This window comes from Cupressus sempervirens, chromosome 7 (assembly GCF_028749045.1).
Source record: "Cupressus sempervirens isolate cs-2001-9-10 chromosome 7, ASM2874904v1, whole genome shotgun sequence".
NCBI lineage: Eukaryota > Viridiplantae > Streptophyta > Pinopsida > Cupressales > Cupressaceae > Cupressus > Cupressus sempervirens.
In genome coordinates, this window is record NC_143124.1 from 930,492,300 (window position 1) to 930,512,097 (window position 19,798).

Consider the following 19,798-nt stretch of genomic DNA (forward strand, 5'->3'; position numbering starts at 1 on the left):
CTCATGCTAAGTACCCTATTTCTACTTCCTGTACTATATCCTCCATTCTTATCTACAAGTCCCCCAAAACATTATATCTCCCTCTTAATTATTTCTTCCCCTTAACTATATCTCCCCCTTTTTGATACTTATGTCAAAGGGTTTTAAGGGTTAAGACCATATTTTTCCAAAAATGTTTTATTGACCTCCATAATCATCTTGAGAGATGCATCCCAATTGTTCAAAGCAATTTCCAATGATTTATGTTGGATAATTGTCTCTGCTACAAGATGAACAAGTCCTTCCAAGGTAGAAAGATTAGGATCTTTCTTGAGAACATTCTCTGCATAGGCTCATTCTTTATGGAGTACTTCCAGGTGTGGAGTTATGGAAGACTGTATCTACATCAGTTTAGCTTTAATATTGGCCTCTTCAGCTATCAACACATCTAATTCTTTTTGTGTGCAAAGCGTTTGAGAAAAGTGCTTCTCACTCTGAGCTGGATCTTTTGGTAGCTGTGTGCTAGAAATCTTTAGATTTCTCTCCAAGCTCATTGTTCTTTGGCTTGTCTCCTGTGTGAAATATGAGAAATCACACAACTTTTTATACAATAAGAATACATTCTCAAGTACCTTTTTCAAATTTTCAATCTTTTTTGCCAATTCAACCTATAAATGTAATATTTCACTTGATATCTTTTCATTTACTTTTCCTTGGAATTTCTTGTCAAACCATTCCATGAGTTTCACATTGGTTTCTTGGTCTTCATTAGTCACCTATTCAACAATATCTGTCAGTTGTTGCAATATAATCTTGGTTTCATCAGGTGTCTGAAAACTGAATGCATCAATAAATATTTCTTTTATTTATACCAATGCTTGCTTTTTCTTATACTCATTTATGAGTATCTCTTGTCTTTTCCTCTTTTCTAGTGCCTCTTGCACTTCATATATCTGTTGCAGGTTCATTTTCCTTGATTGATAGCTTGGTATGACTATTTCTTCATCTAATGTAGGGTCTCCATAGTGAAGTACCCTTGTAACCTTAGTAGAGCCTGAGCTTGGTGTAGAGATTTGCAATGGCATTGCATCAGTGCTTGACTACTTTTGAGGAGTCCCTAAGGTAGGCAAGTTTACCAATTTTTGTATTGCCTCCTGCTCCTTAGGGGTTTCCTATGCTTCTTTCTCCTCTCCTCTACTTTCTTGATCAATGATGACAATTTGAGGAGGCGCACCTTGGATTTGTGTTGCAGGAACATCTTGTCTTATTGGTTCCTTTGTATGCTCCTTGATAGTAGTTGTGACCTTTGTTGTAGAATGAACCTTAGCAATTTTTTCTTGTATCTCTTGCTCGTTAGGTTGCTTTACTATAGGAGTGGGAGGTTGTGAGGATTGTTCTTGTGTAGTTTCTTTCTCCCTTGTTATTGCTGCTACAACTTTCTACAATTCATCAACACTCACCAATATTGGATTTGTGCATAGTTGTGCTTGTAGTGTTGATTGGTGAAGGATCTTCTTGAGATCCTTTGTAGTTAAAGGGTTGATGTTCTAAGCAGAAGTGTTAGGAACATCCTTTACAATGACTGTAACTGCAGGTGCTATATGTGGAGGACTAGAAGGTAGCAATTGTGTATGTTGTATATTATGTTCAGTTTGTTGCTCCTCTTTAGTTGTTGCTATTTTATTTTCTTTTTTTTGTTTCCTCCTCCACTATTTCTTTTTCTGGCTCTTTTTCTCCTTCATCCTATTCTTGTTCTCTTTCTTCCTCTTTCTCATTCTCTTCCTCATCTTTCTTATTGGCCTTAGCCTTATTTGCATCTTCATCATTTTCAGTGTTCTATCCCTCAAAGGGATCTTCTTCACCATCCTTGACAATAGTCAAGCCATATATTAACTTCCACATTCTTGTTGATTTCTGGACAACATCTTCAATTTGTTTCTGCAAGATGCTGAAGGCTCTATATTTTGGTGCAAACTTGGTCCCATGTTTCTTGTTTGCCTTAGTTATTTGGCCTTTATTCAATTATGGCATTACTTGTGCCAATTTGGATTCTCTAATTTATTTTTCAATTTTTAAATAGTAATGCCACTTATTTTCAACAATTTCATATAATTCCTTAGGCATTGTATTGTTTAATTCAAGAGGAGTGTTCTTGAATTCTGCCATCATGGCATATACTAATTCTTCAACTTTATTTTGACCCTCTCTACTCAATTTATTAAAATCATATTTTTCAATTTAGAAAAATCTGCATTCTTCCTAACATTATCAAAAATTTTATCAATATTTGACTTAGGAGCATGGCTTAGCACTCTAAATTGGTTGATATCTTCAGATTCTATCCTTTCCTGATCATCTAAATCTAGTTGTGCAACATATTTTCTCCTTGGTTTCTTCTACACAGGACTAGTCTGCTTAGTAGCCTTCTTCTTTTCTTTGTCTTGTTCTTTGGCCTTTTGAGTTGAGGCTCTTATGGTGGCTCTTGTTACTAGTACAGTTGGCTTGGCTTGGGTTGACTTTGTGACCTTCTTTGCTTTAGCTTGGGCTGTAGGCTAAGTTTTGGCCTTTCTCTTCTTGGGGTTGGCTTGAGCTAGTGCTTCCTTGGCTTCTTCTTCCTCGACACATTTTTCCTTTTCTTCATCCTCACCTAATCCTTGTGTCAATGCAAAAGGTTGATGTTCCTCTTCATCATCATCATCATCTTCCTCGACATCAACACCCTCTTCTTCTGTAGTGCCTTCTCCAAACTTTTCTTTCAACTTCTTTACAAGCCTATCTTTCTTCTTTAAAGTGGAGGAAGTCTTCAACTCCATATCCACTTTGGATCTCACCACATCATATGTTCCAAAATGTGGTGCATCCTTGTCAATCTCTTCTGCAAGAAATGTTTTGATTGTTGCTGATGCTTCATCAATGTTAATCTCATACCCTAATGGTCTTAGCCATCTAACCCTTGGAACTATTGCTTGGATATAAGTAAAATCAATATCAACTAAGAAAAAAATATCATTGATGTGTTGTTCCACTAGGGATACTAGTATCCTTAGTCTTTGCTTCATGGATTTCTTGAAATCCTCAAAGTAACTGGTCATTAGGGATTCAAAGTTGTCTCCCATTTGCTCAATATACTCATTGATTTGAGTAATAGCTGACTTATCTGATTTCCAATTTACTTTACCAAAGGAGGGAAATTCTTCCAAAACATAGAAAAATATACAGATCAAAATTGATCCAAACTTAAATTGAGCACCTTTTGATCTTCTTATTGCTCCTAGATTCTCCATGATCTACTATAATAACAATTCTGCTAGATCATATGAATGATCTTTCTTGACAATTTTGTAGGCCACATCTATAGCAATGCATGGAAGACTATTTAATCTACTTGATTGATAAAACTTGGGAGATATGATTCTTACTGCAAAGTACAAAAGGGGATCTATGATTGTATAAATAGTCATTGCCCCTTTTGTTCCATTTTCCCCTAGTGTTCTTTTTAACAGCTTCCTTCGAATCACTTCGCAAGGTCTTGTACCGATCTAGGGTTGGAAAACTTGTAATCCTATGCATGATTCTCTTTGTTATCTTGATAGGTCCTCCTTCTAACCATAAAAAACCATTATATATTCTACTTAGGACAACTCTTATTCATTCTATTTTGAAAGCTGTGGGGAAAACTAGGCACGGGTAAAGCCCTTTCTTTCAACTATCTAAAATTCTTCCTTTAGCACTCCATTTTCACATAGTTTATCATATGCTTGATAAATCTCCAAGTCTTCTATTACTCCTACCTTGCAATTGTAACATTTCCTAACATCTTGCACCATCACAACTTTAGGTGGAATAATGGATAGTGTGTTGACAGGGTCATTCTTATATGCAACTTCTAGAATCGACCTAAAATTTGGTTGTTTAACCTAATTGATAACTAATTGAACCTTGAAATATTCATTTTCCTTAGGGTTTTTAGAACTAGAAGCCATTTTGTAAATCTAGGGTTTCAAAAGATATCAATCTTTATAACTGCACAACTCAGCACTTGAGGAATACCTTAGATTGATGAAAATGGTGCTTGATCTTTGTCAAAATTCATGCAAAAGCTTCAATTATTGTTCGTCAATCACTTCTATGCTCTTCTTATTCTTTTTTTGTGTTCAAATGATGAGAAATGATTGTAAAATTGACCTTATACTCTTCAAAACATAGCATTAAATGCTTGGTTTGTATACAGCTGTACACTCAGCTCCTTAAGGAATTTCAACATAACTCGGCTTCCATTACCAACTTGGCTCCTACTAGTAGCTCAACATATACTTATATTCACTCAGCATCTAAGGGTGACTCAACAATACTGGTGAAAATTTTGAATTTCAACTTTGCATCTCCAATCATGCTGATCTCTTCTTTTCAGTACTATCTTATTTAGGAACTGATATATGATAAAGCTTTGTAAATCAGTCCCTTATGCCTTCTTATCTGCTTAATTTGATGAAGTGTGATCACTTGACCTGTTAGGTGAAGTGATCCCTTCATTTGATGTGCTAACCTCATTTTTCTTCTTCCATGTCTTGTTCATTTGTCCTCTGATGTGTTCAACATCTACCTTCTCTTTTCCTTTGTTGACTTCTGACTTGGGTGCATTTGACTTTGTTGGGCAGTTCCTACTGATATGACCTATCTTCAAGCAACTAAAACATGTGATTTGATTTAACCATCTACTATAGTTCCCTTAAAAATGTGTCCTTATGCAATTTTCAAAAATGTGTCTATATTCTTGACAGTAATGACAACTGTACCTAGTGTTATAGTCCCAATTGTAGTGATGACCATGGTTACCTTCTCTTGTTTCCTGATTTGATGTCTACATAGGCTTTGATCTACACTCAAATACTCTATGTCCATACTTCTATCAATTGTAGCAGTGACCTTCAAATTTTGGTGTTCTGATAGTCCTAGTCTTGCATTTATGTGCTTGATGTCCTTGCTTTTTGCACTTGTGACAATAACTTGCATTCTTAGGCTTATCATGCTAATGGGCATTCTTGCTCCTACATACATTAGATGCATGTCCCTTTTTACCATAGAAATGACAAGTAGGTTTAGTGTTCTTACCTTTGTTACTCCTTTCTTTTATAATTTTGGAGGACTCTCCTTGTTCAGTGTTGGTGTAACCAAGTCTTGAAGTATCATTAATGGCCCTTGGTGATTTCAGTAGCTGCTCAAAGTACTTGATTGCCTCATTGGATTTGTTGAAGCTCTCTGCAATCTCCTTCTCTCTTTTTTGGTCATTTTGTAGTTGTTCATTCTATATCTTTAGTGTAGAGATCTCAATATCCTTGACATTCACTTGATGATGTGCATTTATCAGTTGACTTAAGGTGTCTAGCTGCATGTTAGAAATTCTTTCAAACTCAATTATCTTTTCCTCTAGTCTATTGATAAGACTTCTCTTGTCATCTTCTAACATAGCCTTGTCTTCAATGGCTCTTTTCTTCTATTTAGTTACCTCATAAAGCATTGTGGCTTGTGATTCTTGTTCAAGCTTGAGTATTATGATTTCTTCTACTTGAGCTCTATTCTTCTCCATCAGGTTTGCTATTGCTGCATCAAATTCTTTGGAATCTCCATTTGAAAATAGATTTGAGGTGTCAGTCTCCTTGTACTTTGTGTCATTCTAAGCTATGGAAATCTCTTTTCTTCTTTTTAAGGATTTTCTTAATTCTCCTCTAGCCTCTTCCAGAGCATGTAAAGCAAGTTGTATGTCAATTGCCTGATTCTCTATGATCTTCCCAAGTTTGTAGACTTCCATTTCAAGATCTTTTCTCCAAGTTGTAAGGCTCCTTCTTGTGAGAACTCTACTCTGATACCAATTGTTGGAATTAATAGGTGGGAATATTTACTTCTGAGAGAGGGGGGGGGGATGAATAAGAAGTAATTAACTTTAACCTTTTCAAATTCTTTTAACTAAAACCATTCACATGCATTCAATCTATCTACTGAACTTGAAAGCAAAGACATGCATGAAAATAGACAACACACAAATTTGGTAACCTAGAAACCCTTCAAAATGAGAAGGTAAAACTGAGGTGGGGATGACACCCACAAAATATCATTGCAACAATGTATAACTATTCGAGGTTACAATGTTTGACCACTTCCAATGGTCTGTCCTATGAAAGGCCTATCTTGTTAAAGACTTTACACTCTGTCAAAAGTGGCCTGGGTAAAGGATTTCACTACCCTGCTAAAAGTAGGCCTAGTTAAAGGACTTTGGTACATTCATTTGGAATGCCACCCTATTAAAGCATTTATAAATGGTTGCTAGGCCAACTTAAGTCCATAGGATTTCCATTATCTAATACAATTGCTAGAGAGTATTAGAAAACTTTTGACCTGATAACTTTGTAATCTCCAATTGCTAATTCTCGATCCTTGTTCTGCTCTTTCACTCTAATCCTTGCTTGATCTGACATGTCACTCTATGATGCTCTAATACTCTATTCTTCAACAACTAGATTCTACAATGCTGCTCTATTCTTCACCGAGTCTCTAACCTTTATGAATTTTTCTATAGTTCACCCATACACTTCTCTCATTCACACTTACAATGGGCTTTCATCCCCCTTTTAAAAATTTCAAAGACTTAGGGTTAGGTATGAATCTACAATCCATATTAAATCTTCATTTCTCGCTCAATTCATGCACTTTTCTTATTGGTTGTATGCTAATTTCATAGGTAATGTAAAAGATTCATTCTTATCCTTAATATCCTTCGAGATTCTTCTATGTCAGCTCAAAAAATAGTTTACATAGAAGTTTGTGTAATTACAGATAGCTATATCCAATCTATGTTACTCAACACTTGTTACCTCTGATGCTTAGCTCATATAGAAAAATAGGCTCACTCGGCTCCTATAGCAATTCTATTCCACTTGGCTTCTATAGTGACTCAGCACCTATACTTTGCTTGGCACTTGATCTTCACTTGGCACCTGAAGATCACTCGATACCTATTGTAGTTATGTTTAGCTCGACATATATTGTAGCTTGGTATCAACTATTTACTCGACATCTATACATATTTTACTCAGCATGTGTTACTAGCTTGACATGAACTTAGTAAACACCTTACACAAAATAGTCAAAACCTAGTCTTAGATTTCAACAATATCATCAATGTCTTGCTTGGTCTTAGTGCTCCTTTTATACACCAAATAACTCAACCTTTATCTAAGTTCTCTTGTTATCCTTTCTTTTCAAATCCTCTTCAATAAAACAAATGATAGCATTCAAACCAAAGTAAGAATTTATCTCACCAACAAGTAGCAAGTTTGACATCAGTGAAAAAATAATGATTGTTCCATGATAGTTTCATCAATCTTCTTCACTTCACCAATCTCATTTCAACAATCTCCCTCTTTTCCATTAATGGAAAACAAATACCAACAAAATTACCAAGAAGAGACTTTATACCATGTATTGAAATCTCTTCCTTTATCAATATGTGTGCCTTCATTTGATCTTTGATCTCTTTATCAATATATTCTCAGTAAGCTCTCCCTTTTTCTCTTATATCTCCCTTATATCTCCCTCTTTTTAATATCTCGCTCTTTGAAAACAATGCCAAAGACTTGTCATTTGTACATGAAAATATAATCAATTCAAGCTCTCCTTCTGTCACCTTGCATGTGACTGTAAATCTTTTGTTTTAGCCCTTCCTTACTTCAGGTAGGTTCTAAAGTAAGATCCACTGCATCAAGTTGTAAAATATGTCATTCAACTCAATTGATACAGGGCACTACTCTTGCTTCTTAAGTAACTTTGGATAGAGGTATCACCTCTAGTTTTTTTCTAAGATATTCATGTGCATCCTTAGGTAAAGCTTTTGTGAATATATTAGTCATTTGTTCTTTTATATTGACATATTTCATTCTCACTTCTTTGTCTTCAACCAACTCTATCAAGTAATGATACTTTATTGTAATGTGCTTTGTCTTTGTATGCATCATAGGGTTCTTTGATATGTTTAAAGCACTTGTATTATCACAAGAAAGTACCATAGGTTCAATGATTTCCTCCTTCATTCCTTTGAGTAGTTGTTTGATCCATACCACATTTTTTCAATTCACTACAATAGACACATATTTAGCTTTAGTAGTAGATTGTAATATATAATTTTGTTTCTTACTAGTCTAGGTGATCAATATATTTCCTAAGAAAAATGCTCCTCCCCTTGTACTCTTTTTGTCATCAATGTTTCCAGCCCAATCAACATTAGTATAGGCTCTCAATTCAAACTTTTCATTTTTCTTGTAGTATAGACCATAGTCTTATGTTCCTTTCAAGTATCTCATTATCCTTTTAACAACCATTAAATGATTCTCCTTAGGATTTGTAGAAAACCTTGCAACAATCCCAATAGCTAATGCAATGTCAAGTCTGCTATGAACTACATTTTCCTATCATAGATCTGTACAATGTTTGATTTACTTCAATAGAATCATCAGTTTTGGAGTTTGTGTTCTCTCACCATAGGAGTACTAATAGGTTTTGAATCCTCCATACCAAGAGGTTTTCAATATTTCCTTCACATACTTGGACTAAGTAATGTAAATACCATATTTAATTTGATATACTTGTAATCCAACAAAGAACTTTATCTCTCTAAACATAGACATCTCAAACTCTTTCTTCATTTCATTTGCAAATGTCTTACAAAATGCATTTTTTCTTCCAAATATGATATCATCAACAAATATTTCAGCTAGTAATATCCCTTTACCTCCTTCTATCTTCAATTACTGATTGATGTTATCATTAGTCATCTCAAAACCAATATTTACAAGATAGTTGTGAAGCCTCTCATAGCATGCTCTTGAAGCTTGCTTCAAACCATATAAAGCTTTATACAATCTACATACCATGTTCTTTTTATTTGGATCAAAAAATCCTTTTGGTTGTTCTACGTAAAGCTCCACTTCTAGTATAGCATTCAGAAATGTTGACTTCACATCCATTTGATAAACTTTAAAACCTTTGTATGCAGAGTAAGCAAGAAGAGTTCTTACTCCTTCCAATCTTGCAATTGGGGCAAATGTCTTTCCATAGTCAATTCCTTCTTCTTGTACATACCTTTGCAAACTAATCTTGCCTTATTCCTTGTGACTTCACCATTCTCATCTAGTTTGTTTCTATACACCCACTTGGTTCCAATCACATTCTTATTCTCTAGTCTAGTTACTAGAGTCCATTTTTTGTTCTTCTCAATTTGATCAATCTCCTCTTTCATGGATTTACTCCAGTCTTCTTTCTCTAATGCACACTTTACCTATTCCCTATCATTGGTTTGTCATCTCTATCTACAATAATATGTCTAGCAAGGTGATGTGTTCTGACATACTTTGACAATCTTGGTTATGTTCTTCTTTCTACAATGGGTCTATCAATTTTAGAATCATTGTGAACTTCTCTATTAGTTAACTTGGCATTCCTTTCATGTACACTAATCTCAGTATCAAAATATACCTTGGATTCTGACTGCAACTCAGCTTTTGACTACAACTCATCTCCTAAATACAACTCAACATCCATTGTATGCGACTCAAAAACCATTGATTCTTGTTAATTAGCAACTTGGTTTATAGAATTATCATCATCAACAGACATGTCTTCATAGTAGTATATGAAGGTTTTGTAGTTTTCAGGTTCCTTCTTTGGTTCATCTTCATGCACTTCTATATATTCATCAAACTTAACATTTTCACTTTCCACAATTTTTTTAGTGTTAGTATTCCACAACTTCTTGTGGAATAGCCTAGAAATATATCTTCTTCACTTCTAGCATCAATTTTACCATTTATGTTATCCTTAAGAATGTAGCACTTTATTCCAAATACCTTAAAATATTTGATATTAGGTGAGTATCCATATCATAATTCAAAAGGTGTGGAATTTGTACCTTTTTTGACTTGGACTTAATTCAAGGTATAGACAATTGTGCTGACAACTTCTCTCCAGTATTTCAAAGCAACATTCTTCTCCATCATCAATGTTCTAGCACAATCCACTACAGATATGTTCCTCCTTTTAGCAATCCCATTTTGTGGAGGGATCCTAGGTGCTGAAGTTTGTCTCTTGATTCCTCTAATATTACAAAAGTTTTCAAACTCATTTGATGTAAACTCTCCACCTGTATCAGATATCAAACATTTCAAGATCTTACAAGTTTCCTTTTCAACTCTTGTGAGATACCACTTAAAATTTTGAAAAGCATCAGATTTTTCTTATAAGAATATTACTGTTGTTAGTAAATAGATTTTTCCTACCAAAATTAAATACAATGAATGACTCAAAATGCCCAAATAGAAGGAAAATTTCCACTAACAATTGGAAATACGATCATGAGATTGATAGCTTTCCTCTAAATTGAGAGGTACAACTCCCTCTTAGAAAGATATTCAAAGAATTTAAATAGTTGGTTATGTCTTTTACTAGAAGACACAAAGGCTTTCTAGCATTTACCCATCACTATGGGTGAAATGTGATTATAAGATTTATAAATTGGACAATGAGGAAAGAAAAATGAATAAACAACCACAAGACCATCTATCCAGTCTTTCACGGCACAAGGGAAGTGCAAAGAAACATTATTTTATTCCGCTCACTATGAAAGATAATTTAGAACTGCAGCTAGAACATGAAAGAAATGACTATATAACCATTTTCAATCCAAGAAAATTGTATTCAGACTTTAGAATCTAATATATGAAACTATCTTTTGTTTCAGATGCATAACAATATAATAACAATATCATTTCATCTCTGTCATTACAATCAAGTTGCAGAAAAATAAAAATAAAACTTCTATTCCTCCTCCCTATTACAATCACTGCCCAAAAAGTGTATTCTCTCATTCCCTCTAGCTGTAAAACTATTGGGGAAGAGAAGAACCCTCATTGTGTAGAAATCTTCACAATAAATAACAATTTTCACCAGCACTTTAGTTTTGACAACCCTTTCTTGAAAATCATTTTAATCATTCTCCTGAATAATCTTCTTGTTATTATTTTATAAATATTTAATAGTTGAGCCATTTTAAAGTTGCACATATTATAACAAATATATTTACCAAATTTAAAATGAATCCCATGTGCATTCTTGGAAAGGTGGCATATGCTAGTAACAAACTGTTATCATGATCTTGTGGCTGTCATTGGTATTTTATATACTACTGCACTTAAATAATCATAAATTTTGATCCGTGACGAATTTTACAAAACATCTTGGTGAGAATTTAATTAATTAGGTTTCCCCAAACATATATGAAATTCATCTCAATCCAATGGTAGGATTAAAAGTTGTGGCCCCCGCAACATGACTATTTTTCTGACTGCAACACATTTGTATTTGCTAGTATGTTTGACAGACCCACATACAGTCCATTATAACTTTTGACTTTCGCTAAATTTTGAAGATTTCTCTAGTGCAAATTTAGACAACTTGATTTTGGACAACATATTCATGTGTTGCATAAAAATGTAACTAAAGGAAAACACTAAACAATTAATGCATCTTCCTACATTATCATGCAAAACCTCAAAATATGAAAGAAGACATATAAATGAACAACAAAATAGCACTATGCAAACCTCATGAAACCATCAAGTCTAGATGATTTCATTGCTCATGGGATGTGGTTGCTCACAAGTCTAGCAGCATAACAATAAGGTAGATAGTGCTCCTTGAAAATGAGGAGAGGGCTCTCCATTTATAGGAAAATGGATGCAACAGATGGCTAAGATCGAATGCAAGATGGAGGGCTAGGATCCCTCAGGATTGATGAGGTGTCAATGAGGTGGAGGCCAAGTAGACTCCACATGGATTAGGGTTTTGACCATTCAAAGGGGGCAATATGCTCACACATGTGTGAGCAACCTTTGATGGTGACATGATCAATGAGGTGTGAGAAGCATGGCTTCTCACACATGTGTGAGACAACTTGATTCTCATGCAAGAGGACAAGTGTGCAAGAGGTGTTAGAAGGCATGGCTTCTCACACATGTGAGAGACACCTTGACTCTCATGCAAGAGGACAAGTGTGCAAGAGACATGTAAGAAATGAGGGATAAGGAAAGTGTGAACATCTCTCACACATGTGTGAGAACACACTTAGGATTAAGAGGAGATTAGCTAGGATGATTATGCAAAGCAAGCATGATTAAGGAAGTGGGTAGGTTTAGCAAGATGGGTTAGGTAGGCTAGTGAGGTTAGGTGAGGGTTAAATGTAGGAGCCATGTGCTCAAATAGGATTAAATGTAATATTTAATTCTAAGAGGGATTTAGGCAAGGATTAATTAAGTAAACGAAGTACTTAATTAAAGTGGAAGGGTTGGATTTAAATAAACCTTAGCTTATTTAAATCAAGGAAAGGCTAGGATAATTAAATAAATGTAAAATTTATTTAATTAAGGTAGGGGAATTAAATAAATAATAAATATTTATTTAATTGGTCACAAAATGGGTTTTGGACAAATTTACGTGTCTACATTTTGCCCCTCTTTGATATAGCATTAGTAATGTTATATCAAAGAAGAATAAATATAGTGGCTGAAAGGATAAGACTAGTAGCATGATGCCCCAGTCATGGAAGGATGACGAAGGATGATGAAGATGGAAGGGTATGCCCCCTTGAGAGGACATGCGGGTTAGGAGAACATGAATGTTCTCTCAAAATGCAAGGAAGATGGAAGGGAGTTATGTTGCAATGGTGTGAACAACCTAAGTTTGATATTGTACTCAACACTATGCACCAAGGTATGAGGAACCAAGATGAAAATGTGTTAAGTACGTGAAAATAGGGGTCTAATACAACCATATGCCTTATGAAACCATGATATGGAAGACCATGATTCCTGGGACAATAGGATGCAAAGACCATGATACGTGCAAAAAATGCTAATGCATACAAGTAATCAAGCAACCATGCACAAAAGACCAACAACAAACCACCATTTTGCCCCTAGTCAAGCTGAAAACCCATTAATGGATTGATTGATAATGATTGATTAAGGATGGCAAAGCTAACGATAAGTGTAAAGCGCATCCAAGGATTGGGATGGATTCATCCCATGATAATGATGTTTGAATATGGTTAATGGATTAGCAGCTGATTGGGTCAAATTGATGAATTGATTAAAGATTGATGTATAAGATTGCAAGATTAGATTGATTGAATTAGTATTGATTGCATAGGTGATTTTTTAATTTTTTGATTTTATGGTAGATAGAAGAATGAACATGGATGAGATTGGAAGAATGATGTCGATAGGATGAAGAATGATGAGAGTAGGATCGATATTGATTGGAAAGGATTAGAAGAATTGAAAATTGATTGAATTAGAGGATAAATGAATTTGATTGAGGTGATTAGAAGAATTAGATTGAATGTGATATGAATGAATGTGGGATGGAATGAATTGGAACCAATGATAAGGGAGAGTCAAGGCATGGTAAATGGAGGAAAAGCAACATGATGCTGGTGGATGCAAGGAATAGTGAAAGGATATGAGGGGCCAAATGATATGGTAGCAGAAAATGTGGAGCCAAGGGCCATGTTTCGAAGGAGTCCAAATGCCCCATACCAAGGATATGAAAATGGAAGGGAAAATGGTGGTGAAGGATGCATGAAAATGGAAAGGTGGTACGAAGGCTAGCATGTGGAGGAAGAGAGGCATGTGCTCTTCCAAAGCATGTATGAACATTTTGTTATTATGCCTCTAATAATGATCATGAGGATGGGAATGAAAGTGGAATGGATAAGGGATATGGGAGGGAGTGTATGAAAAAGGGATGGGTAATGACATGAAGGATATGGATGAAATGTAGAATATGAAGGGGATGAAATGGAAGGGATGACCAAGATCAAGGACATATGAAAAAATGATGGAAGCATGTAGGAGTATGGATGGAAAATGGATGAACATGAGAAGGACTTTGGAATGCAAGATATGGATAGCATGTCAAGATCAAAGATATGGAAGGATGACAAAAGTATGTAGAAAAATGTATGGATAATGCGCCAGTGATATGGAAAGTGAGCATGGATGGATGGAACGAGAATGAAAGTCAAGATCAAAGATGGAAAAGGAAAAGGAATGGTAAATGGAAGTATGTAAGATATGTAAGGGAAAATGGTATGGATGGAGCTTGCCCCCAGTCTAGAGTGCAAGTGGACAAGGAAAAGTGAATGGAGGGATAAGTGGAATTGGAAGGCAATGGACACATGATAGAAAAATGAAGGGAGGACTCAAACATCTAGATATATGGATGGTATCCCTTCATATATTTTTTTCTTTTTATTTTCATGGAATTTTTACAATTTGCTCCTAGATGTTGGGAGGGTAGTGAATGGAGGAAAATGACTTATGAATGGGTGGGAGGAAGACATGGTTGGTGGATGCTAGTTTGGAAGACTTGTGAAGGAAGTGAAAAGATTTTCATTGGCACACACCTTGAAGGGTGATGGAAAGGAGGAAATTGTGCGGAATAGGTAGGAGAAAGTTTGGATTTTGGGATAAAGGGACCCAAAATGGATGAAGGAGACGGTGGATTTGGAATGGTGGATTTGGGTACATAAGGACCCAAAATGGAGATGGAAGATGGAAGCGTGGATGGATTATGAATGTGGGAAGCCTTTGGAGTAGCAAAATTGGATGTCATTTTGAATCTTTCTTTGAGATTCATTGCTACATTAAGTAGCTTTGGTATCCACAAATTTTTTGCATTTTTGATTTTCAGCCTTTGTGGCCTTTTGATTTTGCTTTGGATCAGATTTTTCTTTTCTTGGACATGTCGTTTAGAGGGGACATGTTGATCCTTTGATTTTTGTGGATATTTGGCTTTATTCTCTTTTTCCTTGGCATCCAATTTGCTTCCATTGGCCATGGTATGGGTGCATGAAGGTAAGTGGGATGGAGAGCGTATGGATGGTGAACATTGGAAGGAAGTCAAGGATGTGTGCCTTTGTTGATCTTTACGAACATGAGCGGATGAAGGGGAGAACATGAATACAGTGGATGGATGCATGTAAGGGCCCAAAATGGATGGAAGGGATGAAGGGTTTGACGATGGAACATAAGGACCTAGAATGGATGGAAGATAAGGACCTAGAATGGACTTGGAATATGAAGGATGGGAAGCTTTAGGTGGTGTACCAACATCTTGAGCCATGTTTTCTTCAATGGGATGCTTATCCGTTTCAACACAAGATACGAGTCCATGTGCATGGGGTTCATGAGTGGATTGCATAGGTGGGATAGGATCATGTGGAAGATTATGAGGGCTAATGGTATCTTGAGATAGGGTGGGATCATGAAAGGGAAATGAAGGGGTGCTTTGGTCTTGACTTAGAAGAGGATCATGAAGTGGAATGAGTGGATCATGAGATGGAATAGGATCATGAGATGGTGGGATTTGATCTTGACATGGAGGAATATTAATGGATGGAGTGGAAAGAACTTCGTCAGGAGATGGAGTGGAATCAGTAAGCTGTGTAGTACATGGAATGTCTTGATCTTGATTATGAAGGGGATCATGACATGGAATAAGAGGGGTAAATGGATCTTGAGGGATAAGGGAATGGTGGGATGAAGAAATGCTCAGATCTAGAGGAGAAGAGGCATCTATAATGACATGCTTTGGAGGAAGAACTTTGGGTTCTTGGCTCACTTTATCTTGTATTTTACACTTAGCCAAGAATGATGAGAAATACACCTTACAAGGTGGGGATGATGTTTGTGGAGGATGAGGATCATGTGAAGGTTGAACTATGGGGAGGGGATTGCATGGAGGGTTGGGGTTGGATGGGACATGACGACTATGATCTTTGAAACATGGGGGAAGAGGACACATGGCATGGAAGGCAACCTCTTGCTATTGGCTTGCCAAGAGATAATTCTTTAATTGTTCCATTTCCATGGCAAGGGGATTTGTGTTGGAGGAAGTGTGTGGGCTATGAATGGAATTGTGCATAGTTGAAGGGTAATGAGGTGGATTTCCCTTGTCAAAGGTAGAAGAATAATGAACATGAGATGGATTAGAGTTGGATATGAAGTGTTGAGGATGGATTTGATATGCAAGTTGAATAGGAGGTAGAACTCCATATTGTCTTTGAAGATTGTCAACCATTTGATTAAGAAAATTCAAATCCATAGATGTTAAAAGAAGAGTGACGAAAGATTTGATGATGAAGTAAATATGAACTTGGGACTAGGAGTGAATGTTGGACTTTGTGTTGATTTGATTTGAATTTGATATTGATTTGATTTGATGTTGATTGGATATGATGTGATTGAATTAGGGTTTGATTTGATTTGCTATTGAATTTGATTTGATATTATTGAATTACGGTTTGATTTGATTTGATAAAAACCCTATCAGATTGCAAACAAGTGAATGCGAGATTTGAATTAAAGTCAAATGTTTATGAAAATGCTCCTATGACCAAAGTAGAATATTTTATGAAAAGTTGAACTACAGGAAAACAAATGAAATTAGGAAGATGGATTATGGAGGAAGATGTAAATGGATTGACTTAAGAATTGATTAGAAAGGAATGAATTTGACAACGGATTGAATTAGAAGAATGATGATGTGGAGGAATGAATTAAGAATGCATGATGAGATTTGCAGAGTAAATTGGATCTAGATGATGATGAAGCATGACTAGGATGAAGATTATGAATGAGATTGAATGATGAGGAAAATAAGGAAATGATGTGGACGAATGGAGATGATTAAGACGTCTAGCAATGATGTGAATGATGAAGATCAAGAGATGTATGAGTGTGATGACTTGGATGGAAAGAAGATGTGATGTGGAAGTGATGTGGACAACTTGACTAAGAGGTCTTAAACCAAGACTTGTTTTTGTTATTTTTGAAATTGTTTTTGATTTTTTTGGATTTGTTATGTTTTATGATTTTTATGGGTTTTTAGGCTTTATGATGTTATTTGGATTTTTGGTTGTTATGATTTTTTTGGATTTTTGAAGTTTTAAGATGCAAAATATATACAATGAAATATGGACAAGGCAAGTGTGTTTCAAACACTCAAGAACGTCAAACACACCAATAAACCTATAAGGTTTTGACTAGGATGTACAAGGATCAAGTAGAGGGCATCCTCGATATACACAAGGTATGTGAGGCCCAAATCTATAGATGAAAGAAAATACTGACACATAGCCGGGGGGAGACAGTAACCCAAATCTCCTCCTTCACTTCCCAAAGGTATAAAGTTCTTTGGGGCTTAGCCAAGAGTGACGATATTTTTCTTCCAAGAGAGGTGTCTTTCAATTCACCTCCCAATTTGTATACTCCACCAGAACACTGGAGTTGAGGTCATCCCAAGGGGTGATGAAATCCCCAAGCAGGCATCCTAAAAAAAGAAAAACAAGATAACTTATTTCTTGTGCACCCAAGATCACCCGATGGCACGAGGGGAGAGAATACGTAAGTGGCCTCGGGGTTTAAAAAGACATGCGTTCATTCCCAATGAAACTTTAGGTTATGTAATCTACTTGAAGACACATGTGTTTAAAGCATACAATGTTCCCTCCAATTTGAAATCGTGGTCAACGTAAATGAAAAGCGCAGATTCATCAACAAGAAAGTAAATCGAGCGTGTGCATAAGCAAAATGTTGAAAATGAAATCAATTTCCCTTAAGACATTCAAGATTGAATTTGATTGTTTTAGCGTTTAACCATGCATTCAAAGATGAGTTTTTAGGCATACATGTTCATTCCCAAAATAAAATTAAGGCAAAATCTACAAGAAATATGATTAGTGATAAGATATCCCTGCAAAAACATAAGTTAGTGCATCAAAAATGTAGAGCAAACGTGAAACAACCCTGCAATGAAAAGGTTAGCAAAAAGTTTGGACTTTGACAGAAAAAATAGAGATCTAAACTGCATCAAAATTTTATGAAACCAATATCATCATGACGGGCTTGGAATCAGCTTTTCGACGATATTTCGTTTTGCAAAAATGGAGTTCATATGCTCAAGTTATGAGCAAAAAAAGGAAGACTACTCCTTATGGCTTAGAAAGGCATGTGGACTACTGATGCAATGCTGACATCAGCAACCTGGGAGCAAAAATTTGACGATTAGGAGAACGTCAAGCAAATTTTTTTTGTTTTTGAACATTTTTGCTAAAAAAAAGAATGTTAGATCTGAATGACTTTCATAAAAAAAGTTTTTATATATATATTTTTTGGTGAAAACAAAACTTTTGTTATTTTTCAAATGAAATATCAAATTAGAAATTTTTTTAAAAAGTGTGCGGTTTGCAAGTGGCAGTTTTTGAAGGTGGTGGTTTTGGGGGGGTGGTAGTTTTGAGATCGTCGTTTGAGGGAGGGTCACAGGGCTACGGGAAGAGGAGGAGTGGCGGAGGAAGGGAGGGCAGCATAGGTGAAAGAGGTGGTGGTGTTTGGGCGGCCGAGGGCAGTGGCAGAGGCCACGAGCGGTGATGGTGAGGGTTTGAGTGGGGCAGCAGAAGTTGCAGCGAAGCGGGGAGGAGGTGGACAGAGCAGACCGAGTGCAAAGGTGGAGGGATGGTTTGGGGTGGGGTAGTGGGCACTGCAGAGGGTAGCGGCCCGAGGGCAGAGGGGACTGCATGGGGGTAGCGTCGAGTGACATGGCCATGGGAGGAGGGCACAGGCAGAGGTCAAAGTGGTGTTGCCGAGGAGGAGAAGCAGGGCATGAGGCGGGTGGTGGGAATGCAGGGGGCAAATGCCGCGGCTGAGGCTGCGAGATTGCAGAGGGGAGGGGGTTTCAGCAGTGGAAAAGGCCGCGGGCTGTGCTCGGGTGGAGGTGGCGCGGGAGCTGGGTTGCACGGTTGCAGGGTGGAGGCGCAGATGCCAGGGTCGAGACGACAGGATTACAAAGGGGAGGGGGGGTTTCGGCAACGGCAAAGGCCGCAGGCTACACTCGGGAGGAGGTGGCGCAGGAGTTGGGTTGCACGATTGCAGAGGAGTGAGAGACCGGCTGCGACGAGAAATACAACACTAGCGACAGGTTTTGACGTCGGGATAAGGGGGAGGGAAGTGGTGTAAGGGCGGCGCTCGCGGGCGCCTCCGCTGGTGGCGCCTGCAGGTGGCTGGCCCTGCAAAACTAAAATCGGTTTTTAAATTTAAAAATTATTTTTTAAAAAAAATTATATTTATTTATTTATTTTTATTTTTATTCTTATTTTTTTTTAAAATTTATTTATTTACTTTTTTTTAACAATTTATATATATGTTAAAAATGCATAAAAAAAGATATAAATGAAAACTAAGCCCTCAAATTTAAAACAAAAAAAAATTAAAACTTTTGACTCCCTTTTTTTTTTTTTTTTTTTGATTTTTAATTAAACTAACCCCTTATTTTTATTTTTTTGAAAAACAATCTATATAAAAGCAAAATATTAATAAAATAAAGCAACCCCCCCGTTTTTTTTTTCTTTTAACCTATTTATCTATGAACAAAGAAGGAGTAATTTTTTTTTTCTTTTTAAAATTTTTCCTAATAACGAATATTTAATGCATATGTACCCTAGAACTTGAAAATAAAGCCATAAGAAAAATATAAAGTGTTTTATGTCAAAAAACTTCCCTTAGGTCCTCCAAATGCAATGATGTGCTTGATGGTTCGATTAGAGGCTCTTTATGAAACTTGATCTCCAAATGCAAGCCTTTAACCTACAAGCTTGAACACTCACAAAACACTCAAAAACACATTAGATGGTTAGTTCAAACCCGTGAAGTGGGTCCCA